Source organism: Dipodomys merriami, unplaced genomic scaffold (assembly GCF_024711535.1).
Source record: "Dipodomys merriami isolate MVZ:Mamm:240054 unplaced genomic scaffold, mDipMer1.0.p SCAF_277, whole genome shotgun sequence".
NCBI classification, from domain to species: Eukaryota; Metazoa; Chordata; class Mammalia; order Rodentia; family Heteromyidae; genus Dipodomys; species Dipodomys merriami.
This window is the reverse complement of record NW_027204237.1, coordinates 397,928-425,805: the sequence shown is the minus strand read 5'-3', so window position 1 is coordinate 425,805 and position 27,878 is coordinate 397,928. Positions and strand designations below refer to the sequence as shown.

General features: G+C 47.4%; 1 protein-coding gene across 1 annotated transcript in view; it reads right to left on the bottom strand.

Moving 5' to 3' along the window:
* The window catches only part of LOC138837841 (regulating synaptic membrane exocytosis protein 3), a 42,257-nt gene extending 26,493 nt beyond the window's left edge, over positions 1 to 15,764 (bottom strand). The window contains exon 1 of the mRNA XM_070036842.1: positions 15,508 to 15,764. The gene's annotated coding sequence lies outside the window, so the exon portion shown is untranslated. The remainder of the gene's footprint in view (positions 1 to 15,507) is intronic.
* Positions 15,765 to 27,878: the final 12,114 nt, after the last annotated feature.

Here is a 27,878-nt window from a genome sequence, read left to right as displayed (position 1 = left end):
GCTAGGCCGGTACTATATGGGAAGGCCACAGGTAAGAGGAGCAGGCTACCTGCAAGGGCCTGTGTTCTCCAAGTACCCTGGCCTCTGGCTTCAGGGAGCCACATGGGCCCCAGAAACATCATCACTTACGGTCCTCAGTAGACTCCCTCAGGAGCGGGATTGGTTAAGCCCCACTCTGTGTCCTCAGACTCCAAAGACTCAGGCACATGCAATGAGATAGCAGATTCAGGACCCCGGGAGCCCTGTTTCCATTTCAGAGCAAAGTTCTTAAAGGCAAGACCTATCTTTCACCTCCATGGAAAAGCACCAGGAGAGGCCAGGCCTCCTTCCAGGATAGAGCTGTTCTTTGTACTTTCATCCAGCGAGGGGGTCTCCTAAGGACATAGCTTTGTGTCCTTCCTCAGACCAGAGACTTAGAGGAACAACACCATCTTCAGAGTGCTGGGTCTTATGAAGAGATGGCTTACAAGCACAACAAACCTCACAGGCTTGATACCTCCCACAGCTCCCCAGTTTCTTCAGGGAAAAGGATCAAGTTCTACCTACCTATGGTTTTAAGCCCATGTGAGCCAGCCCCTGACTTACCCCAAATCTCACCTTCTCCGGTCTCTTGTCTATTAGAATCCAGGCCACACTTGTTTCTTTTCATCCCTTAGAATGTGGGAAAGTCTCCTTTCTGCCTGGATTGCTCTTCTGCAGCCTAGCCTCATGACCACGTCCCAAGAACCTCCACCCTTGTCTGGCTATTTTCTACTTTTCCTTGAGTCCTCATTTAAAGGTCATTTCCTAGGACAGTCTTCCTAGGTAAGTTGTGTCCCCTCTAATGCTTCTGTAGAACTCTGATAATGATCCTTGCATTGAATTAGTTCCCTCCAACCAATAAAATATCAAGGTCCTAACCCCCAGTACCTAGAAGTAGCCTTATTTGAAAGTAGGGTCATTAAAGATGTGATTAATTGAAATCATCCTGGAGTAGGGTTCCTCCCTAACCTAGTGAGTGTCCTTATAGAGAATTGCCATGAAACAGAGACCAAAGAAGAACACCACTGTGACAAGGGAAGCAGATATGGGAATGAGGTCTCCACAAGCCAAGGAATGTCAAACATCAACAGCTGCTACCAGAAGTCAAAGGAGATGCTCAGAACTGATTTTTACCTTATAGCCCTCAGAAAGAAACAACCTACCGGGCTGGGAAGGTGGCTCAGTGGTAGAGCACTTGCCTTGCATGCTCGAGGCCCTGGGTTCGATTCCTCAGCACCACATAAGAAAAAAGCCAGAAGTGGCGCTGTGGCTCAAATGGTAGAGTGCTAGCCTTGAGCTGAAGAGCTGAGGGACAGCGCCCAGGCCCAGAGTTCAGGCCCCATGACTGGACCCCAAAAAAAAAAAAAAAAAAAAAGAAACAACCTACCAACACCTTGAATTCAGGTTGAATTCAATTGAGCATTGCTTGGGAGTTTGTGAGAAATATAGAATCTCAAGCTCCACCTATGAACTGTAGGATAATGAATGTCTGTTGTTTTGAGCCACCTATTTTGTGGTATCTTATTAAAGCAGCTTAGGAAATAGATGCATTACTGTTGATAACCTGCTCAAGGCCTGTCTCCCACCTTCTCCCTCTCTGGCTGTGAGCTGCTTAAAAATAGGAGGTGTGTTGTCTTCTTCACCCTAAATCCCTAGAGCCTGGCACACAGCACGCCTCTGCCAATATTTGTTGAATGAATGAATGGCAAGCAAAAACTACTAACAGTATTTATAGTTGGATAGTAGAATCGTGAGTCATTTTAGTTTCTTCATGTGACATATTGTGTTTTCTAAAAGTTGCTACTTTAGAAACTGCATTAATCCTATAATAAAGAAGAAACAACAATACATTTTTTTCTTTTCAAAACATATACTAAATAACAGACATTTCCATGAATGTCCATCTGTGAACAGGGGAAAGTTCTGCTGCAGGCCTGCTAACTGCTTTTTATTGATTAATTGATTCCTCCTCATGTTGCTAGAATGCTTTTCCAAGTCTGATTTACAGAGCTTGAGCTCTGACTCCAGGCAAGGTACACATCCTTCTTGGCCATCTCCACCATTCACACCCTCTCAGAGCCTGTGACATCCAGCCAGATGTGGCACCTACCACCTGATGGGCTTCTAAACTTGACACCTAAGAAGACCACCCACTTTAGAAAAAGGTCATAACCAAACAGAAGCAAAATATACTGACTTCAATGAACACATTATCCAGAGGTTCTCAAACTGCACTGAAGACCTGGTAAAAATACTGAAAACCTGATTCTGTTGATAATAGGTGGAGCTTGAGATTCTGTATTTCTCACAAACGATGAGCGATGCTCATGATGCTAGTCCATGGACCACCAAAGGCAATGAGAAGAAAAGACAAAATACTCTGCTTGGCTGGACACTGGTGGCTCACACCTGTATTCCTACCTACACAAAAGGCTAAGATATGAGGATCACAGTTCAAAAGCCCACCCAGGCAGAATTATCCATGAGACTCTAATCTCCAATTAACCAACAAAAAGCCAGAAGTGGAGGTATGGCTTGAGTAGTAGAGCAGCAGCCTTACTGGTATACTCTGAGTCTCATTCTCTCTCTCTCTCTCTCTCTCTCTCTCTCTCTCTCTCTCTCTCTCTCTCTCTCTCTCTCTCTCACACACACACACACACACACACACACACACACACACACCTCTCTGCTTGTTCTACAGAAAGGGTGAACTCTTCAGGATGGAGGAGACCAGAGAAAGCAGTATGAAGACGCATACTGAAGTGCAATGCAAAGATTTGGAGAGACAGAGACAGCTCTGCTAAACAGTGGGAACTACTAGGAAGGTTCAGAGGGCAAAGGGCAGATTCAGAGGCTGAAGAATATAGCCCTACAGTCAGAGCAAGAGGGGAATACAACTACAAAAGATGGGGCTGGAAAATGATGCTGGGAGCAGCCAAGGAAGGGTATCTTTAATCCTGTAGGAGTGAAATCTGGCAAGATTTAGTATAATGCTTTACAGGGATCAAGCTGACAGTGAGTGAACAACCAGAAGACAGCTGACAGTAGGAAGAGCAGCCAAGAAGCTGCTGCTATAGCCACACAGGTGGGAAGGGCTACACTGCTGACATGGCTGTGTGAAGAGGAAATGGTAATTGGGAGTCATAAGTGGGGCTAATGCTGCCCAGAGGTGGTAGTGATGGAACGAAGTTGGGAGGAGGGGGAAAATGGGATCCCAGGTGATTTATAGGAAGGACAGGGCTACGAGGCAGTATTGGCAGGACCTGAAGTCCCAGAGGGGCTAAACCTGGCTTAAAGGGAAGATGAGTCTCCATTTTAGTCATGACACATTTGAGATAAAACTGCAGATTTTGCCTGGAGGCGTTGGGCAGGTAGCAGATCCACTAGCTCAGAGAGCTATGTAGGTAGGCAGGAATTGAGTGTGTTCCCAGAAGGAAAAGTAGGGTGTGAACAGGAAGTGGAATGCCCAGAGGAGAGTGGCATCTAGGGGTGAACCTGTCCATACAGGTGAGGACAGGTTGTGAGGTAATACAGCTAGAGGTAAGAGGAAAATAGAATCTGCTGAAGGAGGAAAAATCAACTGTTCTAGTACTGACAGAGAATGCCATGGACATACAGATGGATGGTCTGGCAATCCTACCACACCTGGATATGGGGACCAAGAAGAGGCCTGCCTTGGGGCAGGAAAGAGACACAGGGGCAGGAAAGGCACAGGAAAGCACAGGCCCGAGGAGCACAGCTTAAGTGGAAAGCTGGTGCAAATGAGGGCTGGAAACCTTGGGAAAGTCTGGGCTCCTGCAGGATCCCAAAGGGCCTGGCACTCCCAAGCACTTATGCCAGCTGAGCTCTAACACAGGAAGGGCAACCTCCGTTCCTCTGTGCACACTCCTGTGCATGCAGAACCCTAGGGCAGCACAGAAATAATGAGGGAAGAGGTTCTTTTGGTTTGGAGGAGGACATGGTTGGTGGGTGGGGACAGGGTCTGCTAAATAGTTCCGACTGGCCTTAGATTTGCTATGGTTGCCCAGTCTGGCCTTGAACTCAGGATCCTTCTACCTCAGCCTCCCTAGTGCTGGGATTACAGAAATACACTATCACACCCCTGCTCAACTATCAGACTTTGAATCAAAGCTCATAAGTACTTAATTTGCCATCTAGTTAGGACATATTTTAGAGGAAGGGAGAACTTACTCACCATCATACCAGGACTAGAGGCAAATGTGTAAATGAGGTCCACCCCAGGTAAAGACAGTTATAAGGCCACCCTAGCCCTCAGGGTTACTAGATCCCAATAGTTACCCATTTGGTTCTTCTGCTCCCTCTTTCTAGGTGGAGTGGGGGAGCTGACAGAGCAGGGTAGGGACAGACAAGGTTTTTCTTTTTTCTTTCTTTTTTTTTTTTTGGGTCTGGTCGTGGGGCTTGAACTCTGGGCCTGGGCACTGTCCCTCAGCTCTTCAGCTCAAGGCTAGCGCTCTACCACTTGAGCTACAGCGCCACTTCTGGCTTTTTTTTTCTTTTTGCTTATGTGGTGCTGAGGAATCGAACCCAGGGCCTCATGCATGCAAGGCAAGCGCTCTACCACTGAGCCACCTTCCCAGCCCATAGATAGGGTTTTTCTGAGGGTAGAAGTTTTGCAGAAGATGTTGGCCACCGGGACAATGACTCTCTCTCCCTGGCAGACTCTCACCAGAGCAACTGAAGCCTCCGCCAAGGTGGTGGCAAGGCAGCACCAAGGACAGCAGTCAGCGCTCACTAGCTCCCGCCCTCCCCTGCCCTCCCAGGGACGCCATGAGGCTGATCAATATTTCATAGGGGGAAGGGGCTCCAGTTACCCGCCCCGCGCCAAGCCGGAAGGCGCCGCTGTGCCCGCTGCCTGCCCGGGGGGACCCTCCTTGGGAAGCCAGCACAGTTGTAACCACCCAGGCACAGACACCACCTCCCTGGAGCAGAGGCTCCCTGCACCTTCTCCAGCCCTGGTCCCTTTCCAGGCATGCCACCCACCTTCACTCAGCCACTCAGGCAAACCACAGGCGCAGAACAAAGACAATCACATACACAAAACAACAGGCACACACCACACCCTAGACAGGGCATTCAGACACACACGCAGCACGCGCGCACGCGCGCACGCACACACACACACACACACACACACACACAAACGGCATTACAGACACACATTACACTAAGATGTAGTGACCACAGACCCGTATGTATGTTGCAGACAGGAGACCTTTACCACACACACACACACACACACACACACTCTCTCTCTCTCTGCAGGAAAACTCCCTTTGAGAACCTCAGAACTATCATGTGTGGATGCATTCATCACAGACATGCCACACATGCATGCATGCATGCATGGACTCATACATGTGCACACACATGAGCCTCCATAGTCTGTCATTCACTATGGAACCATAAGCACTCCCTACCCTGCCCAGTCCAGTGTCCCACTATGAATGAGACTAGGCTGGGGGCACAGAGGGATTCCTCTTGTCTTGCTTCTCTGCTTCTTGGGGCCTGGTGGTGGGCCCTATAGTGAAATGTGCTATGTACTCTACAGCCTCCTGGGGTCTGCTGCCTAGTTCCCCAGGGCAAGAAGTCAACAGCACAGCGAGATGAGGGAAAGGGTGAGGGAGAACAGAACAGAGACCTTTGAGAGTCTAAAGCCTCTCAGCTTTGCGGGCCTGAGGCCCTAACCTTATGAGCATGAAGCTCCAGAGACTGCCTCACCCTTCCTTGTGGCTCCCAGAGCCTCAGTGCTCCCTGGGACTCCAGGCCTCTAGGAAGCCCCAAGGCCTGTGCTGTGCATGGGGACTAGTCAGATTGTAAAGTTGGCGGTCCTGCTCACCTTAGTAACATCCCAATCCTAGCCTCAGAGATGTGAGCACATCCTACTCTAATCCAGACACCCCAACTTAAACAGCCCCTTCTTAAACAGGTTGTTGGGACCATCACACAAACTCTTCTGATTACAGGATGATGATGGAAAGATTCTCCAAAAGACACCCAAGCAAGGGCTGGCTCAGTAGCAGAGCATGTGTCTAGAATGAAAGGAAGAAAGAAATGGAGGAAGAAAGGGATGGAAGAAGGGAGGAAAAAGAAAGGAGAAAGGAATAGAGAGGTGTGAAAAGGAAAGGTGAAGGGAAGAGAGAAAAAAGGAGAGGGAGGAAGGGAAGGAGGAAGGGAAGAAGGAAGGGAAGGAGAGAGAGAAGGGGAAAAAAGAAACCCAAGCCAGGGTACAGGGAAGCAAGCTAACAGAAGGGACAACTTCAAAGTAATTAGGTCAGTGGTCCACATCCGTGGCATTTGCTACGCCACTTGCAGTTTTGTACTATTCACATAATGCCGTATGTCAAACTATCCCTCCTGCCAAACTCCACACACCTCAACTGCAGATTATTTATTATCTTTAAATTGACACTTTTAACTCAAACATATCTTTTTAAATAGCATCTGTGTTACTTCTGTAAACAGAAAGCATGAAAAACATTTACTAAGTAGAAAATGGCAGCAAACTACAGAAGGAAAAAAATAAAGCTATATGATTACATTTTAGCCACGTGGAGTTGCCAATCAAAGCTCTCAGATGTAGCTGAGATCTCTCTGTTCACAAATGGAGGGTAGGCGTGTTGGGAAGTTGTGAAAGACACAAGTGGTTATGCAGACACTTCTTTCCTGGGACAACCTTGAGCTTGCTAGACTAGACTAGAAAGGGAATCAACTTCTTCACAATGGGAGCAGATGTTACACCGTGGCAGGTCCAAGAGCTCCTGAAGCCCTTTTGAGTCCCACTGAGAGTACTGTATACTCCAAATGCTTGGATGCTCACTTGCCTTGCTCATGTCTTACAGGAACTGGGCACCATGGCCAGCTGGCACCCTGTTGCTACTACTCATGCTATAATAACAATTTTGTAAAGTGTTTGGTCTTTTCCTATTTACAAATTGTCACCACAGCTCTCATCTAATAGGAAACTCCTAGCAGGAATTATCTTGTCCATTTTTTTTAATGAGAAAAATAAGGCTCAAAAAGAGAGAATTGGGTGCTGGGAATATGGCTTAGTGGTAGAGTGCTTGACTAGCCTGCATGAAACCCTATGTTCTATCCCTCAGTACCATATAAACAGAAAAGGCTGGAAGTAGCATGTGGCTCAAGTGGTAGTGTGCTATAGCCTTGAGCAAAAGAAGCTCAGGGACAGTGCCAAGGTCCTGAGTTCGAGCCCCGGGACTGGCAAAAAAGACAGAGTGAGAGAGAGACAGAGAGACTTGGCCACAGACACATACCTACACAGGATAGATCCATGAATAAGAGGCTTGACCCCTCTCCATGCCTTTCCTACTTGTTTCTGCCTGTTTTATAGGCAGGAACCTTTGCTCTGGGCTGGCCCCTGTGCTGGTTAGTGGGGAAAGAAGGCAGGTGGAAACCTGGTATCAGCTTGTGGGACTCATAATCCCAGAGAGCAAGTAAGTAGCCAAAATTTAAAGTTTTCATTCTTGAGTCACACAGCTGTGTATCTCTGGTCTATAAACACCACCTTTTTGAACCTCAGTTCCCTTTTCTGTAAAATAAGGATGGAAGGATTATATGGAGCAACAGATGTGGCCAAAGGAAGTGCTCAGAAAAGGATTATTCTCAGAAAAGTACAAAGAAGAGAATCGATAGAAGAATGATTGACTGGTGGGAGGTGGGATGGGCAAGGTATGGTTTGTCACAGAGGAAGGGGGATGAAGTAAGTCTTAGGAGAGTAAAAACAATTTAGCAGTGAAAACTATTGAGATTTCTCATGCTTTTTTCCTTCTTGCGCTCCATTCCAAAGAAAGGTAAGGAAATTTAGGGTTTTCTCCCCACCTCTCTCTGTCTTTGTGTCCCTCCCTCCCTTTCTGTAAATTACACATGACAGGTTCTTCAGAGTCTGTTTTGGCCACTGTTAGCTCACGAAGAGTCCTCTTTAAGTCAACTCCAGTTCGCTTTTCTCCAGGTGCTGTCCATATGGAAAGCAGGGACTCAGACCCACCTGCCTGTAACACTTTACACTCTAAGGGCTCCAGCAGTTGTCTTTTAAAGTATTTGTACAACTACCAAAGACCTTTTCCTTGAGGAGGGCATCAATAACCTGTTCACATGTCTAACTTTGCACCTCTTCCCAGAAGGCTGACGTTGATTGGCCAGGGGTGGGCACCTGACTCCCTCAGAGCCAATCAGATCATCTCCTGGAAGTTTGGGATTGTATCTGTGTTCTAACTCTGCATGTGGCTAGAACTCAGGGTCACATGCAGAAACTATGTACCTTGGTGCCTGAGAATACAGAGAACTCTAGTGAGACAGAAAGACAAAGATGTCCAGCAGGGTGCGGAAAATGACTGATTCAAGTTCTCTTCACCTTCCACGTTCAAAGGGCTAGCCTTTCTGAGGCTAACCATTTTCCTTCCACTTGATTCCCAGCAATCTTGTATGTCCTTGTAATAAACCTTTATTACTGCTGCTGGTTTGAGTGGGTTTCTGTATACAAGCAAAGACCTAATTAGGACCGGTGAGAAGCTGGGAGCTGGAGACACAAAGATGAACAATCATGACCACCACCACCCCCTGGCAAAAAAAATCACTGTGTTTGCGCTGGAACCCAGCTTAGCAGAAGACAATGAGCAAGAGATGTAGGCTCTGCACAGATGTGGTAGAGGGAGGGCTGCCTAACTGCCCAGGAGAAGAGAAGGGCTCCACTCAGGCTTCACAGCAAAGGCTGAGCTGATTTTAGAGAGGAAAGGATGTTCTGTAGAAACAAAGGAGGTGTGGGGAAGCATTCCAAGCTGAAGGAACAGCAAGTTGAGGTACACAGAGGCAACAAATAGCCTAATGTGTTAGAAGGAACTGCCAGGTGTTCAAAGTAGGCTGCGGAAGCAAGGGAGATGGGGCTGGACAGAGAATTGGGCCCAGATCATAAAGAGCTTTGAATATCATGATAAGAAGCAGAGGCCCTTTCCTGTCAGCAATGGGGAGCTATTGAAGTATTTTAAGTAGCAGGGGGTGACAGGGTCAGTTCTATGTTTTCGGAAGATCGCTCTGGGGCTGTATGAAGAAAAGACTAGAAAAGGCAGGCCTGGAGCCACACAGGCCACTTAGGATGCTGCAGGATGACACACCTGTTCTCTCATTCGCCCCAAATTCACTGTGTACCTACTATGTGCTGGGGTAAGGCACCGGGGTGGTTCTGTTCTGAACCACAGAATATACAGGCAAGCAAGAGAAAGAGATGATAAGAAAACAGTTCAAGTGAGCAAATGTCATGAAGAAGTAAAAGGCTCTATGGAGAGGTGGTATTTAGTTCCTGGTTTTTAGGCTTCCCTGTGGATACAAGGGAAATGACAAGAACAATGCTGGAGCTGGTGTTCATGTGAAAGATAAGCAGGAATCAGCAGAGCCCCAGGAAGGGGCATGCATTCCAGTATCAGGGACAACACTAGGTCTTACAGGGAATGGTGGAAGGCAACATAAAAGGGTAGTCAAGGACCAGAACATACAGGACTTTGGAGACTGCGTCAGTGAGTTTGGATTTTATTCTAAAAAGTCCTGGAAGTCTTACGCAGGGAAATGACACAACCAAACATTTATCTTTAGAAGACTGCTCTGGCTACAGTGTGAAAAAAAAATGAAACCAAGTGTGGCAAGAACGGAAATGTAAGGAGCTCAGGTAAGAATCTATTGCCCTTATTGTTCTGGTGAGAGGTAACAGTGGTCTGGAAGGGGCAGGAAGGGTCCAGAGACTCTAGAAAGGTATGCAGGGGAGCTAACAGGACTTGCTAGGCTTGGCTGTAGGGTGTGGGGGCGACGAGAGGGAGGCATCCAGGAGAAATTCCAGCTTCCAGCTTGAGCAAGTGGGTGGGTGACGGTGATAGAGATGAGCTGGAGACCCTGGAAGCAGAGCAGGTGTGGGTGGTGGACCTGCATCTGATTGTCTGTGTCCAGGATGCACTTAGACTTGCAGATCCTAAACCCAGAAGAGATCATTAACGTCATGGTAAATGAAATGACCTAGAGGGTGGTGAAGGATGCAGAAATGCAGTGCGAAGATGGCTAGGAGGTTAGCTCTCATGCGCCATGGGATAAACAGGACCTGAGGCGTGGGGATGTGTGTGAAATGACCAGAGGCTCTGAGCTTAGCAAATCAGAACTAGGAAACCCAAAGGTTTCCTTCACTCAGTCTCTGCAGACATCTGACTTTAGATCCTCAACTCCAGCCTACCCTCAGCACAAACCTTCACAGCTATAAGACTCTCCCTTCTCCCTCTACACCTCTTCTCACAGAGCAAAACCAAGTTCTTCAGGACTAGCTTCAGATTTATCCTTGTCCAGGTGTAGGCATGCTTTCTTCCAATTCGTGGGTTTTATTTGTTTGTGCCCGTACTGGAGCTTGAACTCAGGTCCTAGGCATTGTCCTCCAGTTGTTTGTTTTTGAGGGTTTTTTTATTTTGTTTTGTGCTCAAGGTTGGCACTCTTACTACCTGAGCCACATCCATACTTCCAGCATTATGCTGGCTAATTGGAGATTAGGGTCTCAAGGACTTTCCTGCCATGACTGGCTTTGAACCACGATCCTTAGACCTCAACTTCCTAGGTAGTTAGTATAACAGGGCATGAAGAAGTGGCACTGTGACTCAAGTGGTAGAGCACTTGCCTTGAGATAAAGAGCTGAGGGACAGTGCCCAGGCCCAGGGTTCAAGCCCCACGACTAACAAAAACAAAAACAAAAAACAGGGCATGAGTCACTGGCTCCTTGTTCTTGACTCCAACTTGCCACTTTTACCTCTATGACTTTAGCCAAATAACCTTAATTTTCTCAGCTAGACCATGGAGACATCTCTACCACAGACCCACATCTTAGGGCTGCCCAAAGAAAAACATACAAAGCACTTCATAGACAACTGGTAGACAATATGTACTAAATAACAGTTTCTGTATTCGCATCCTATCCACCTCCAGGCCCTCCACTGTCCATGTCCTCTGCTTGGGATCTATTTGTAGGTCTGTACTTCTGGCTTCTCCCTTCCCTTCCCTGATTTGTAGGCTGTGTAACAGACAGCCTATTATAAGAACAATTGTTTTTTAAAAAACTATTAAGACTTTCAAGACAGTGACAGTAGAAAATTAAGTATGGGACCCTTCTAAGGGCAGGGTCCTGTATGATTCTAAACTATACTCAATCTCCAACCAGCTCTGGGCCTAACCCAGGGTAGGTGCCAGCTCTCACACAATGGAGTAAAAGTGCCAACTGATATTAGGGATTTAGGATTTCCATCCAGAATTGCATTAATCATTCTTTTAAAGAGGTTAACACTGGGGCTGGGAAGGTGGCTCAGTAGTAGAGTGCTTGCTTTGCATGCATGAGGCCCCAGAAGGGGCACTGTGGCTCAAGTGGTAGAGTGTTAGCCTTGAGATGAAGAGCTGAGGGACAGCGCCCAGGCCCAGAGTTCAGGCTCCATGACCGACAAAAAAAAAAAAAAAGAGGTTAACAGTGATACCATTTTATAGCTAAGAACATTAAAGTTCAGATCCAGGTATGCCTTGCTCATGAACTGCAGAGCAAGGATGTGAGAACACAGGACAGCCCTGCCTCTTACTCTCCTCTGCTTCCCCAGGGAGGTTGAGAAAACCTGGCCCCAAGGGCTGAGCTTTATCAACAAGGCTGAGATGCAGCTCATCCCTGAGAGAGGGAGCTGGAGGGACTAGGACCAGCCCTCTCCCTCTTGGGGAGAGGCACATAAACAAGTGCTCCCTGGGTGCCACAGGGTCGGGGTAGGAGAAGGCAAAAGGTCACCATCAAGGCTCTGCCTAAGCCATAGATCCCAGCCCACAAGCTGGAAATCTGACTCTGCTTCTCTAATGATCCTTTAAGGGCTGACAGTGGCTTCAGGATAAATTCCCAAGACTCTCATATCCTGCTAGATCAGACTGGTCCAGTCTGGCCGTCCCTAGACCTGTCCACACCTTCTCTTCCTCTCCCACCATGCCAGGCATATTTTCACCACCACCTGGGCCCTAGACACACACTCCTCCCTCCCTTCCCTTATCCCCGATTCATTTTGCTTCTCTCTATTCTTTTCTTCTCTTCCTTTTTCTTGCCTTCCCTCCCTCCCTTCCTCTTTTCCTCCCCCCTCTTTCCCTCCACTCTCTTCCCTCCCTCCCTCCCTCCTTCCTTCCTTCCTTCCTTCCTTCCTCCTTTCTTTGTGGTACTGGGATTGAACCAAGGGCCTCTCACATGCTAGGCTAAACACTACCATTTGAACTTCACCCTCCAGCTTATCCCAATTTCTCTGCCTCCTCAGATTCTTGGCATCTTTCATGCCTCAGTTAAAATTCATCTTCTTCAGAAAGCCCTTCACACACCCTAGGGGATAGGAAGCACCTTCAGTGATCAGTTCCAGGGCCTCCCTGAGCCCCTCCTTTTAATGCTTGTCATTTGTGCAACTACCTGGTCTGGGCTATGAATGCCAACTCCACGAGGACAGGGGCTACCTGGTTCACAGAATTTGGTACCTCAGTGGTACCCAGTGGGCTGATGCACCCTCCAGAAACAAGATCAGAAAGACCTTGCACTCTGTCTCCCTTCTTGCCACTCTCTCCAGCCCTCCTTTCTAGTGCAGGTATCTTAAGCTCAAGCTGTGAAGATCCTAAATTTGTAAAGGGAAGAGAACACGTGTGTGTGTGTGTGTGTGTGTGTGTGTGTAAGAGATGCATAGGTTTGAGTGTGTGTGTGTGTGTGTGTGTGTGTGTGTGTGTGTGTGTGTTCTACCTGTGAGTCCTGGGCTGGAACTATTTGTGTGGCTACTCCATTTAATCACCTAATCATCTTCTTTCCAGTTGGGGTAGATGAGTATGGGTGTAAATTATTCCTGCCTTCCAGAGGAGAAGAAGCTGTAGACTTGAGGCCTGATGTGATAACGGTTAGAAAGTGGAAGATTTGAACCCTAGTCTGTCTGATGCCTAAGTATGTCATCTCTTCTCTGCCCCAGACCCAAACCCCCTGTGACCCACCACTCCTAGCCAGGTCACCTCACTGCAGAGAACAGCTCATTCTAACCCACACCCTCCATCTACACACCCTAGCCCACAAAGCTCCTGTCAGGCCAGCATCTGCCAGCATGGGAGACACTTGGCTGTGTAAGAGGCTATGTTGACATCACCCCTCCCTTGGGTCAGCAAAATGCCATTGTGTGAAAAACTCCCCAGATCAGCCAAACACAAATGGAGGAGGCACCCCAATGGCAGTAAAATGCCAGTAGAGGAGGCATACTCTGCACCCCAAGTCAGCAGAATGCTGACAGGAGAGATACTGCCACAGTCAGCAAAAGGCCAGGGTGAGAGACACTTTTCTTCACCTCCTCTGCCTGGGCCTATCACATGGGTGGGGTGTACAGAGAGTCTTCCCAGGTGGGGCCCCTGGGATGGGAGGAACTCCTTGGGCTGCTGTTGCCTGGGGGAGAAGCCTGTGGCTAGGGAGTGGGGGCAGACTCAGGTGAGAGTTCTCACATGGCACTAATGAAATCAACCACCAGCCTGCCCCCCCCCCCTTCCCCAGGGACCCTCCAGGCTCCAGCTGATGCAATGCCCAGGCTGGGTAATTGTTTTCTTCACTCCTTAAAGGGCCAGCTGCTGTTACAACTGCAGACATAACCCAGACCCCCAGACAGACAGACAGACAGACAGACAGACAGGCACACACACACATCCTCAACCCCCAGAGCTCAGCACCTGGGCAGAGAAAGGTGGAGCCCAGAGAGTAGCAGCATCCAGTATAGGCTCTGCAGAGTAAAATCCAATTAATGTTCGGCAAGCAAGGAGGGAGAGAGAATAGTAAAGACAGTGACACAGACCACATGCCCCAAGGGAAGAGAACATAGTCCCTGCTGGGTCCTCAGCTCCTGGTTCCTGCAACCCTTCCTCAGCAAGCACTTGGCATACGGCTATTTGTAGTTCAGCAGTTATCCACTGAGCTCTCCTGCATGCCTGACACTGGCTAAGCAGCTCAAATCCATCATTTCATTTACTCCTAGTAGGTAGGTCTGTTTAGTTAAGAGAGGCTCAGAGAGGGGAAGCGATTTCTTTAATAGCACACAGCCAGAAAGTGGCAGAACTTGGATTTGAAGCAAGGTTTAGTAGACTCTGGGCTTCATAACCTGCAAAGGGTGGGATAAGTGTAGATCCTCAGGAAGTCTGTGAGTCAGGCAGAAGTAGGAAAGCGATCCATTATCCCTAAATAAACTCCAAAGGGCCTGGTGTTTGGTTTAGGCACATGTTGTGTGGACCTCCTCCCCAGAAGACCCCTACCCAATCAGAGAATGCCCCATTAGCTGCCCATAAACCCAAGGGACAGTTGGCAGTTACACGATCACAGACTAATTGGTGGTTGGCAGCAATAATGGAGATGGCATTTAACTCATTGATGACCAGGCCCAACCCAGAAAGGCCCCTCTCCCACCTTGGCCCCAAACGCAGAGATCTTGGGAAGTCATCATGGGTAGAGGCCAGGATCTAAGGGTAAAGGAATAGCTTTCCTCCTCATTTTCAAACGGCATCTCTGGGTCCAAGGTTAGATGTAACATTCACCCATGCTCCAGGCCCTGAAGGACTACATTCGAATTGCCCCTGGCTAGGGTTGCCAGCCAGGGCCCCTGGTTCTCTTGCCTTAGGTTAAGTTATTGCCCACCTCAGTCAAGGGCCATAGGAGCCATGGACTCTTGTTGAACTTACAGGCCCAGTACACTGAAAAGAGACACACATGCCCCAGGACTGGGCTATCCCGAGGTGGTGATGGTCCTCACACCAGGAGGCTAGCCCCATGAATAAGAGGATGCCCAAGTCGCCCATGAAGAATCTTGCCAAGCCTCCCTGAACGCTGGACTCTCCACCATGCTATCCACCAACTATCTTTTCCAGCTTCCCAGAAGCCCCCTCTTTCCAACCTAAGGCTGGAGTGAGCACCACCCTTTCCTTTCACGGAGTGGAGGGGGTGGTGGGGGAATCTCTAGGTACCACAATGGTGGGTGTCACGTTGGAAGGAAGGCAAAAGTGGCCACTTCTCAGCCAGGGCACAGGCAGGAAGGGAGAAAGGCAGGCTGCTTTCCAGCTCCCTTTCCAGGAGGGATGTTAAGCACTTTCCAAAAATGCCATGCGAGGTAATGCTGTTGAAGACAAGGGCCCCAGGTGCTCGGAGCATCAGCCAAGAACTCAAGACTCTGGGGCTCCTACCCCATTTTCCAGGCTTTCCTCAAGCACCCCATGACACCCCCGCCCGGTACGAGCCCCCGCCCCAGAGCGACCACACGCCCCGAGCTCATCCTTGGGCCCCCGCCCCCCAGATCCCGCACGTTCGCATCCCTACGTGGCTTCTTCACCGCCCGAACCCCTCTGGCTCCGCTGTCCCCCCCCCCGACCGCAGCCCCCTCCCCACGCCCACTCCCGGGCCAGCAAGGCCTTCCGACTTACCTGGAGGTGGGGCCGGGGTCCCGGCAGGGTGGGGGGCTCGGCAGGCCTCCGCAAGGCGGGGCAGGTGCTGCCCCGGGATCCCGCCCCGCGGACTCGGCGGTAGGCGCGGCCCGGCCGCAGGCGGGCACCGACTCCGAGGGGGTAGGAACGAGGGGCGGGGAGGGGCGGCGACACACTCACGGGGGCATCGCCCACCCCCGGGCCGGGCAGCGCTCTCCGCCCGCCTGCGTTGCCAGCTCCGCAGCCGCCACCGTTCTCAGTCGCCGCCGGGTGCAAAGCCCAAGCCCCGGCTGGCGGGAGGCGAAGAAGGAGGCGGGGCCTGTGGGGCGGGGCCTCTGGCCTGAGGGCGGGGCTACCGTGATAGGGCGGGGCACACGGGGGCCGGGTCTGGGCAGTGGGCGGAGCCTCGGCAATCCAGCCTCGTTGGGGCGACCTAGGTGGAGGAGGCCTCCAAAAGGTACGCCTGTAAGAAGCAGGAACTGGAGACCTCTCAAGCCTCTCCCTGTGCCTACGGCGCTCCTGCCTCTGCCTAGCCACCCTCCACGATCACTCCTGCCATCTGATCTCTCTGATCCTTCCTTGTCTTTGGGACACCTCCCAGGACCTAACTGGCATTATTGCGCCCCCTGCTCTTTTCCTGGACCAGGCCCAGAAACCTCAGAAGATGAGAGAAAGGGAAACAACTGACAACATGTCCATCTTAAAGAAGACAAAATGGAAGCTCGAAGAGAAGAAAAGATTTGCCCATATGCTGCTGGGAAAAGGAAGAATTACTTTTACAAGATCCCCTTCAGAGAGTAAGGGAGTCGAGTTTTGCCCTGTGACCTAAGTTAACCTACTCTCCCCCTCCTCACGCCCCGCCCCCCCCACACACCTAAAGTTTATCAACCCTGCGGCTATTTTGCTCCCAGGGGACATTTCACAATGGCAGGAGACATTTTTTTTTATTTTCTCCACCTGAGAAGTTTTTCCTGGCATCCAGTGAGAAGAGATCCTAGAGGATAAACAAGCCAACCCCCACCCTAAAGAATTATCAATTTCAAAATATCAATGCACAGGAGGCCCTGCCATGTGCAGAGCCTAGTGCTGGGTCCCCTAGCTGGGCACCAGTAAAGCTGGGGCTCCTAAATTTATTTACCTATGAATTAAAATGTTATCCAATCTACAACAGAGGCAGATCTGAGGTTTGTATGGTAGAACAGTTACTTTGGATCAACTAGTGGAGTTACATTAGGGGAGGCAAGATGAGGACCAGGTGAGTATCTGGAACAGTGGTGGGAATGAAGGGTTGGGAGGGCTGGCAGAGCTGGGGACTATTGGGATTGAAGGAGAGAATTGGGTTTCGTCCTTGCCCTGTCCTTGCCAACACAATTAGCCAGGCATTCCCTTTAGTATCATGGGCTTTCTCTCTGTAGAAATATATAAATGTACCTATCATTTTAGAGACTAAAGATCCCTATTTGTTTACAAAAGGATGAGGTAGATAAAGAGTTGATTTTAAATTTGCAAGACTAGAAATATTTTAGGAAAAAAACTATAGCAGAAGGTTCATCTTACCTAATATTAACGTGTATTATCACGTCAATGTAAGCTGAGAATGTGGCTCAGTGGTAGAGTGCTTGTCTAGCATGCCTGAAGCCCTGGGTTTTATTTCTCAGTACCACACACACAGAGAAAAAGTCAAGTCAATGTAGTTAAAGCAATATGGTATTGAAGCAGGACTAGATAAATTAGTGGAACAGAATGGAGGATAGAAACCAGTTGTGGTAGTTCCACAGTTATAGTCCTAGCTACGCAGAAGGTAAATATTAGGACTGTAGTTCCAGGCCAGCCCCCAGGCAAAAAGTCCAAGAGATCTGCATCTCAGTCAATGAAAGCTAGGCATGGTGGCAAGTGCTTCTCATTTCCAGTTATGTGAGAGACATATATAAAAGGATCACAGTTAAGTCCAACCTTGACATAAATATAGGACTCTGTTAAAAAGAATAACATGCAAAAAAGAAAAAAGGAGAGAGAGAGAGAGGAGTAGACTCAAGTGACAGAGCACCTGCCTAGCAAATGCAAAGCTCTGAATTCAAAACCCTAATACACCAAAACAAAAACAAAAACATAAATGGAGGTTTTGATGATACTGGAAATGGAAAATACTTTTTTTAGGCATGATGAAACCTAAAAACCATAATGGAAAACATCCAGAAGCTTGACTATTAGCGTGCTCTCTCTCTCTCTCTCTCTCTCTCTCTCTGATCGATTTGAAAAACAAATCACAATCTGGAAGAGATAGATTAAGCAGGGAAGGAGATCGCTGGAGGGACTGACGGAACTGAGAGTCGAGACAGAGCACGAAGCAGAGGCTCCTCCCACGGCTCCCTGGTCTGCGCCCACCTGTTCAAGTACTGGAAAGACCCGGAAATCCCAGCCTTGCCATCTGGGTCCTCAGCAGGTGACAGCATCCCGGAGCCAGTCTGCCTGCAAGTTGCTCACCACTTCCCTCGCATGGCCATCCTTGGAACTGCAACCTTCGCTTCCTGCACACGCCAATGACGTTAGAGAATTTTTTTTTCTTAAAATAAATAAAAGCTATTTTCTGAAGGTGCTAACCATGTTCCAGACATGTGCTAAAACCACTTGCGCCACAGCTCCACTTTCGGTTTTTTTGGTTAGTTGGAGATCAAGAGTCCCACAATCTTTCCTGCCCCTGCCCCTGCTGGCTTTGAACTGTGAGCTACAGATCTCAGCCTCCTGAGTAGTTAGGATTACAGGAGTGAGCCACTGGTGCCCAGCTGACATTCCTCCAGCTTCAGTGAGGAGCGTGGATCAGTATCAAAGAGGAGACTTGGAGAAACTAATGAGGTGATTTTTACCAGGGTCCTTTAAGTGCTGTAGACTTAATAGAGATTGGACTTGGGCAGCAGAAAGAAAATGGAGACAGTTTGTGATTTTAGTGATCCACAGACACTTCCGGACTTGATGTTTTACTAGTGGTTGGAGCTTATATGGGATGGAAAGAGGATTTCCCAGTTGTTGTTGTTGTTGTTGTTTTAAATCTCAACAGCAGTGTGGGTGATAACTTTCCTCATCAAGACCAGTGAGCCTAGAGGAACAGTCCTGGGGAGATGCTAAGTCCAGTCCTGACATGTCTAGATGCAAATTCTTTAGAACACCCCAAATAATGGCTGTGTAGGCATCTGATTAGATGTGAAGCTCAGTGGAGGAGTTGTGGCTTAGTACCTATGTAATTCAAGCTATAAAACTGGGATTGTTAACAAAAATAAGTGATAGCTGGGGTCTGGAGACTGGGGCTCACACCTGTAATTTCAACTACTTGGTAGGCAGACATCAAAAGGATCAAGGTTTGAGTTCATCCCAGGCAAAAAGTTAGAAAGACTCTCATCTCAACAAACAAGCCAGGTATGGTGGTATGTGTCTATAGAATCCCAGCTACATGGGGGGCATAGGTAGAAGGATATCTGTCAGAGGCCAGCCCAGGCAAAAAAAAAACCTTGAAACCCCATCTGAAAACAAAGAAAAAATAATAAAGCAAAAATGGCTAGCCACTTGGGGTTCAAACTCAGCAATGCAAAAATTTATAGCTGGATCTGAATTGCTCTATTTGCTAAGTAAGAGAGAGGAGATAGCCTGAAGTCTTCATTAAAGTTCGAGGTAAGTTCAGTAGTACCCGATAGCCAGAAAAATCCATCTGGCCTGGAAGACTTAGCAGAATCCCTGGAGACTAATTATCCTTTCATTTGTCTTTTACTGAGAGCCACAAGCTCTACTAGGAATGACAAAGTGAACAAGATCCAGCTCCAGTGCCATAATCTCAGCTGTGCTGGAGGTGGAGATGGGAGGGTCACCTTTCAAGGCTGGCCTGGGCAAAAGCCAGAGACCCTATCTGAAAAATAAAAATGCTGGGGGTGTAACTCAGGTGACAGAGTACCTGCCTAACAATAAAAAAGCCCTGGCCTGGGAAGGTGGCTCAGTGGTAGAGCACTTGCCTTGCATGCATGAGGCCCTGGGTTCGATTCCTCAGTACTACATAAGCAAAAAGAAAAAAGCTGGAAGTGGCGCTGTGGCTCAAGTGGTAGAGCGCTAGTCTTGAGCTGAAGAGCTGAGGGACAGTGCCCAGGCCCAGAATTCAGGCCCCACGACTGGATCCAAAAAAGAAAAAAAAAGAAAAAAGAAAAGAAAAAGAAAAAGCCCTGAGTTCAAAACCTAGAACCACCAAAATAACTACATAGAAAAACAACAACTTGGGCTGGGAAGGTGGCTCAGTGGTAGAGCGCTTGCCTTGCATGCATGAGGCCCTGGGTTCGATTCCTCAGCACCACATAAGCAGAAAAAAAAAGCCGCAAGTGGCGCTGTGGCTCAAGTGGTAGAGTGCTAGCCTTGAGCTGAAGAGCTGAGGGATAGCGCCCAGGCCCAGAGTTCAGGCCCCACGACCGAACCAAAAAAAAAAAAAAGAAAAGAAAAACAACAACTTACAGCATATTCTTCAAAGAATTTACAACTGGGTGAGGACACAGAGAAGGCCAACGGCAATTCTAATCAGTTTCCCAAGTTCCCTAGACTGAGGAAGCCTTCCTGAAGGAAGTGACACCTAAGGCAAGACTTAAAAGTCAGTGGAAGAACAAAGGGAAGTGGGTACAGGAAATGTTGGGCACAGAGGGTTGTTAGTATTGATTTCACACACACACACACACACACACACACACACACACACACACACACACACACACACACACACACACACACACACACTCAGGACTTTGTGTCTGCTAAGCAGGTGCCATGCCTCCAGCCCTAGTATTGATAGTTGAAAGATCCTTCTTCACTTTGGACTCTATCCATGTACCCTTGAAAGTCCATTCCAAGGTCAAGGTCCAAGCAATAACAATTGATCCCTTGAGGTCTGTTGAGTTTGTAGTCCTCACTTCCACACTACCCTAGCCTCATCTTCACCTTCCCTGTGGGGCTCTCTGAGTCTGATAGGAGGAGAGTTCATAGGGAAGTTGGCAAGGTGAAACAGGAAAACATAATGTCCTCCACAGGGACTGGTGCACAGAACTTAGTAAGCAGTAGTTGTTGGTGCCAGTCCTGGGGCTTGAACTCAGGGTCTGGGCACTGTTCCTGAGTGTTTTCTGTTTGTTTTGCTTAAGGCTGGCACACTACCATTTGAGCCACAGCTCTACTTCTGGGTTTTTTTGGTGGGATTTTTTTTTGGCAGTTTATTGGAGCTAAGAGTCTCACAGACTTTCCTACCCAAGCTGGTTTGGAACTACAATCTTCATATCTCAGCCTCCTGAGTAGCTAGGACCACAGACATGAATAACCAGGGTCCAGCCCTTCTAATGCAATCTTGTGTCCTAATTCTTTTGCTGGATTTTTCTTCTCTATCTCATAGATTCCAGAGGATAAGGGACAGTAGGAAATCCATAATGGTATTTACCATAGCATTGACAACTTTTTTGAGGTACTAGTGGCTTATACCTGCAATCTAGCTACATAGGATGCTGAGATCTGAGGATTGTGGTTTGAAGCCAGACTGGGTGGAAAATTCCATGAGACTCCATCTCCAATGAACCTGTAAAAAGTCAGAGATGTGGCTCCAGTGGTAGAGAACCCTCCATGAACAAGAAAGCTGAGCGAAAGGCCTAAGTTTAAGCTCCAGAAAAAGAAACAAACCAATAACCCTCACCTCTGAGGAACTGTCTGCTATATAAATAAATAATGAGCCATGACAATTCCATGGAAGTTCCAGGCAGGAAATTTGGACTTTGAATTCCAATCATAGTCCCAGTGATAGTGAGGTTTCAAGCCCACTCAGGAAAAGCTGCCCAGCTCATAAACGTTGGCATGCTTTCTATCACTTGGCCCCTTCTGCTTCTAGACTTGAGCAATGGGGCCAACACCTGAAGTGAAGATCACCATTTCTTATCTAAGCTGCTGACCTCTAACCAATTGGCCTCATCAGCCACCTGAGACATACCAATCAGACCTCTCTAGGACCATGGGACTGAAGGAAATTGCCATATAACTAAGAGAGCCAGGCAATTGGGCCTTGGTCAGGAAAACCACTTGATAGCCAATAAAAGAGAGAAGAGAACCACCAGCACATGAGCATACCCCTGAAGTCCTAGCCACTTAGGAAAGTAACACAGGAGGATCACAAGTTCTAGCTAAGCGTGGGCAACATAATGAGACTGTCTAAACAGGAGAAGGAAGAGGAGAAATAAGAAAAGAAAGAGGACCTAAAGACAGAGAAAGCATGGCTGGGAATGTGGCTTAGTGGTAGAGTGCTTGCCTAGCAAGAATGAAGCCCTGGGTTCAATGCCTCAGTATCTATCACATAAACAGAAAAAGACAGAAATGGTGCTATGGCTCAAGTGGTAGAGTGCTATTCTTGAGCAAAAAAGAAGCTCAGGGACAGTGCCCAGGCCCTGAGTTCAAGCCTTAGGATTGGCAAAAAAAAAAAAAAAAAAAAAAAAAAAAGAAAGGAGAACAGAGCTCCAAGTGGAGAAAGGAACAAACTTGTCCAAAGATGGATAGAGCAAGCAAGACTGAGTGAGCAAGAACAGAGCAAGAGAATGGCTCTTTTTATGGGCCTAAATTCTGGGCCTGGGCACTGTCCCTCAGCTCTCCAGGATAGTGCTCTACCATTTGAGCCACAGCGCCACTTCCAGCTCTTTCTGCCTATGTGGTGCTAAGGAATTGAATCCAGGGCCTCATGCATGCAAGGCAAGCGCTCTACCACTAAGTCACTTTCCCAGCCCTAGAACATTGGGTCTTAGAGCTGCCTTCTCCCTTGCTGGCCTTTCTAGTTCCAGCTCTCACAAAACATTCTTGATTGCATGGGTTTCCATTTCTTGCAGTCCAATGGTCCTGACCCTTCTGTGTTATCTTAGCAAGTTTCTGCCTCTCTCTGGGCCTCAAGCTTCTGCCGTGTGACTGGAGTATCCCTAAAGCCCCTTCCAGATCAAAGTTCTTTTTAAACCTTCTACATCAAGAATGTTGTTTTTTAGGTGGTTGGCAAGTGAATTCAGTCTTAGTGTGCTCTTGACATCATTGCTCCCAAAATAGCTTAGTGACTGGTTAAAGAGCTTGTTAAAGAATCCAGTACATACCTGGCTTTCAACCTGAGCCCTGCTGATGTAACCTCCCTCCCTCTTCCATTGTATCCTTTTGTTGACTCCCAAAAGGAACAGAAGATCCAAGGCTGCAGTTTCTCCAGTGTCATCTGGCTGCAAAATGCTCTCTCTGCCCCCTAAACACCTTCCTGTATCCACTTCAGCATCTCAGAAGGTTTCAGTGCCAGCTCTGCTACAATGAAAGTGCCACTTCAGGAGAAATTAGAACAAAGAAAGTTTTCTTCTTTAGTATTAAGATTTCCAGCCTACCATCCAGCTGTTTGGCTCTGGGCCTGTGCCCTGCCTTTATTATCTTAGGCTAAAAACTATGTTGATTATAATACTTCCTTGCTTTTGTAAGGTGCTTTGTACTTCCCACCTCATTTGCATACCTATTATCCTATTTGTACTCATAAAATCCCAGGCAGGATGGGCAAAGACGTGAGGTAGAGGAAAATACTGATCATTTCTCCCAACCCACCACCCCCTTGAAACAATTTATTCTAAAATATTTTAATTACCTTTGTGTGTGCTATTTTTTAAAGTAGATGGAAATATTGAGATTGAGCTTGTTAAGTGACTTGAAGATCATGAACAAGTTAATAGCTGGGTAGGATCTAGAAAGTTTTCAGGGGTTGGAGGTTATGGCTCAGGTAGTAAAGCATCAGCCAATGAGCAAAAGCATCAGATTAAAAGTTAGAATCCGGGCTGGGAAGGTGGCTCAGTGGTAGAGCGCTTGCCTTGCATGCATGAGGCCCTGGGTTCAATTCCTCAGCACCACATAAGCAGAAAAAAAAAAAAACGGAAGTGGTTCTGTGGCTCAAGTGGTAGAGTGCTAGCCTTGATCTGAAGAGCTGAGGGACAGTGCCCAGGCCGAGTGCAGGCCCACGACCAGACCAAAACAATAAAAATAAATACATAAAAATAAAAGTTAGAATCCAAGTCTTAAACAAGAAAGAAAGAGAAAAAGGCAGGAAGGCAGGCAGAAAGAAAGAAAGGAAGGAAGGAAGGAAGGAAGAAAGAAAGAAAGGAAGGAAGAAAGGAAGGAAGAAAGAAAGGTGGGCTCAGTGGTAGAGTGCTTGCCTTGCATGCATGAGGTCCTGGGTTCGATTCCCCAGCACCACATAAGCAAAAAGAAAATAAAAACGGAAGTGGCCCTGTGGCTCAAGTGGTAGAGTGCTAGCCTTGAGCTGAAGAGCTGAGGGACAGCGCCCAGGCCTAGAGTTCAGGCCCCATGACTGGACCCCCCCCCCAAAAAAAAAAAAAAAAAAAGAAAAAAGGAAAGGAAGGAACGGAAAGAGAGAAAAGAGATAGTTTCCAATCATGGTCTTATTTAAATGTATAGTTCTCCTCCTTGGGACATAACCAAAATGTAGTCTCTGACTTGGTTAGAGACTGTTAAGAGAAGGTTATTGCCACTGATATACCTTTGAGGCCAGTCATGGTCATTCACAGTCACTTCCTACAGAGACTTAGTAATCTCACACAGGCTTGGGTAGCACCAAGAGGCTATAGAGGTAAAGTTAGTTAGTCTTTTCTTTCTTTCTTTTTTTTTTTTTTTGGTGGTACTGGGGTTTGAATTCAGGGCCTTGTGCTTACAATTCTGCCACTTGAGCCACATGCCCCGCCCTTTTTTATTAAGATTATTATTGTTATAAGGGTTTTGTGTTTTTACCTGGAACTGTCTTGGACCACAACCCTCCTACTGATGGCATTTCATGTAGCTGCAACTACAGATGTGAACCATGATGCCCCACAGTGCCCAGATTGCTTGTTATGATGGGGGTCTCACTACCTTTTTTCCTGTACTGAACTCAAACCATGATCTGCCTGATCACTACCTTATAGGTAGCTGGAATTACAGGTATATGCACCGCACTTGGCTGAAGTAAAGGTTTTGTAATAATTCTATGGTGTTCACATAGATAAATGCTATTAGAATGCTTTTTTCTTGTTTTGCTTGCAGGGAAATTGTGTCAAAGGATGACAGAATTTGGAGAACCATCTATCTATCCCTCCACTAACAGCCCTGAAATATGACCTGACTTTGCCAGAACATCCTTTCCTTTTTTTATCAGTCATGGGGCTTGAACTCAGGGCCTGGGTGCTGTCCTTGAGATTTTTCTGCTCAAGTTTAGTGCTCTACCACTTTGAGCCACAGTTCCACTTCTGGTTTACTGGTGGCTAATTGGAGATAAGTGTCTCATGGACTTTCCTGCCCAGACTCGCTCTGAACCTCAATCCTCAGCTCTCAGCCTTCTGAGTAGTTAGACATGAGCTACGTGTCTGGCAGGACACCCTATTTTGAACCTTCTGTTTTGGGGCCCTCTTGCCAATTTTTCTCATTGCTGTCCTTTCACCTATACTAGAGTTCAGGCCTTTGACTGGCAATAGAGTCAAGGTGTCTTAGGAGAAAAGCAATGAGCTCTCCATCAGAAAGCTCAGATAGGGGCTGGGAATGTGGCTTAGTGGTAGAGTGCTTGCCTACCATGCATGAAGCCCTGGGTTCGATTCCTGAGTACCACATGAACAGAAAAAGCAAGAAGTGGCTCATTGGCTCAAGGGGTAGAGCACTAGCCTTGAGCACAGAGAGGTTCCCAAGGACAGTGCCCAGACCCTGAGTTCAAGCTCCAGGACTGGCAAAAAGCAAGCAAGGAAGAAGGGAAGGAAGGAAGCAAGCAAGCAAGCAAGCTCAGGTAGTTAGGGGGAGGTACAAGGCATGGGCAATGCCTTGTAGGAGTGCTTAGAATTTTATTTTATTTTTTAATTAATTTACTTTATTGTTACTATAAAGGTGATATACAAAGGGATTACAATTACATGAGTCAGGTAATTACATTTCCTTCTGTACAGTGTCTTCTGCTCCTTCACTCACTCCCAGTCCCTTCCTCCACCTATGAGTTGTATAGTTCACTTTCGTCAGTGTCCAGTGAGCTCTACTGCTGCACTTCTTCACCTTTTTTTTTCCTTTATGCTTGGAATTTTAAATGAAGGAAAACTATTTCAGAGAACAGTTAGAAATGTGCTAGAAGGCATGAAGGAGTGGAAGGGTAAGTGGAATACACTAGAGATTGTCCTGCTCCAAGGCCTGGACAATCCAATGGGAGGGGATGATTAGATCCTGAAGTACTTTTGTTGCAGATACTACTAGAACATTGTTTTCATAATGCTGCTGCAGGCAGAACTGCCAGCGGTCCCTGGAGCCTACGGGTAGCCACTGCTGCCCCTCCCCTCTGTGTGACCAACACTGCCTGTGGCAGTGGTCAAATGCCACCACTGCTAGAGACACTGAAGGTCTCCAAATCCTAACTGCTAGCTGATGGCAGTCTCTAGCAGGTTCAAGAGAATAATGGCTTCTCTCTTTCTCCAGTCATACAATTTCCTACCTGTATTTTGTACTTCCATGGGTCCAATCTGAGTGGAAGCCAGAAGAGTCTGGGAAATGTAGTTTTGGTGGTCTAGTGATGTTTAGTACAAAACAGTAAGGGAAGTCTTAAGTAGAGCTCATAGGAAACAGACAAATGAATAACAGGACAAATTCTTAAACTTTCAACTCATCTTTTTTTTTTTTTTTTTTTTGTCGGTCATGGGGCCTGAACTTGGGCCTGGGCGCTGTCCCTCAACTATTCAGCTCAAGGCAAGGGCTCTATCTCTTGAGCCACAGCGCCACTTCTGGTTTTCTAGTAGCTTATTGGAGATCAGAGTCTCCCGGACTTTTCTGGGCTGGCTTTGAACTGTGATCCTCAGATATCAGCCTCCTGAGTAGCTAGGATTACAGGCATGAGCGCGCGGTGCCTGGCTTCTACTTCCAGCTTTTTCTGTTTATGTGGTGCTGAGGAATTGAACCCAGGGCTTCATGCATGCAAGGCAAGCACTCTACCACTGAGCCACCTTCCCAGCCCCTGGCATCATTATTAAAGGCCATATATATTGGATATTAATCATTTCTCCATTTCTCCCTTTTAAGCAGGCATTCTACCACGTGAAAGAACAACTCCCACCCTATTCAATCCTAATAGCCCCTCTGTCAGGTAGAGCAGGGTTGAACTTACCACACAGGAACCAAGGCATTCACTTCCATTAGCCACAGTCAATCCAATCACAATCACAGTGATTCTAAGGATATGCGCTGGAAAGTCTGCCACAGAGATTTTTTTTTTTTTTTTTGGTCAGTCATGGGCCTGAATGCTGTCCCTCAGCTCTTCAACTCAAGGCTAGCGTTCTACCACTTGAGTTACAGCGCCATTTCTGGTTTTCTCATGGTTTATTGGAGGTAAGAGTTTCACGGACTTTCTTGCTCTGGCTGGCTTTGAACCGTGATCCTCAGATCTCAGCCACCTGAGTAGCTAGGATTACAGGCATGAGCTTTAAAAAGCTCTGGTGTAAAATTCTGTCTTCTGATCTCTTTACACAAAGAGAGACAAATTTCCCTTTATTCTCCAGTTGTGGAGAGATATTGGTCTGCCCAACTTCTACTCCTAATTTTCTGGAAAGTGTTACTCTATCCTCTCTCTCTCAGTACACTTTAATTCATAGAATGGCAGCCTTGCCACACTTGGCCAAAGCTAGCCTAAGCAATTCCTCCCTTCAGGAATTTGAAAATGATCCTAAGAATCTAGTCATCAGGATCATCAGTTTTTATAGTTTTTTTGGGGGGAGGGTTATCACTATGTGGCCCAGGAACTCATGATCTTTCTGCTTCAATCCCCCAAGTACTGGTATTATAGTTGTGTACCACAACACCTGGCTTTAGGATGGTCTTTGGAGTATAAGTGACCTGGGCTTCATGAATGGCAATTTTTTATATGGTAAGGATTGGGGAAACTGGTCTTCAGAGAGATCAAAAAGTGACCAAACAGATACAGGTACTTTGACTCTGTCTCCTGAGCTCTGCCAGTTTGGGCAGGTACACCCTTGTGACCATATGGACAGTCTCTGGACAGGTTATATGTAGAATTAAGCCTTGAAACATCTGAGAGTCCATCAAAAGAAGAAAAGGAGAGTAGGTTGTTCTGTCTTGCTTCCCAGTGATCAATTTGTTCTGTACATAGATGAATCTCTTGACCTAGGTGGCTCCATTGACTCTATTGTCTCCTTTGCTTAGGAAGCCCAGTACCACGGTCTATGAGGTGGCATGCCCATTAGGATCAGGAAGTTGCAGGTGAAGGCATAAATACATATCTCTTACCAGCTGGGCCCAGGCAGCAGCATTGCAAGCCTGTGCTCATTTTGTCAGTCCTGTCT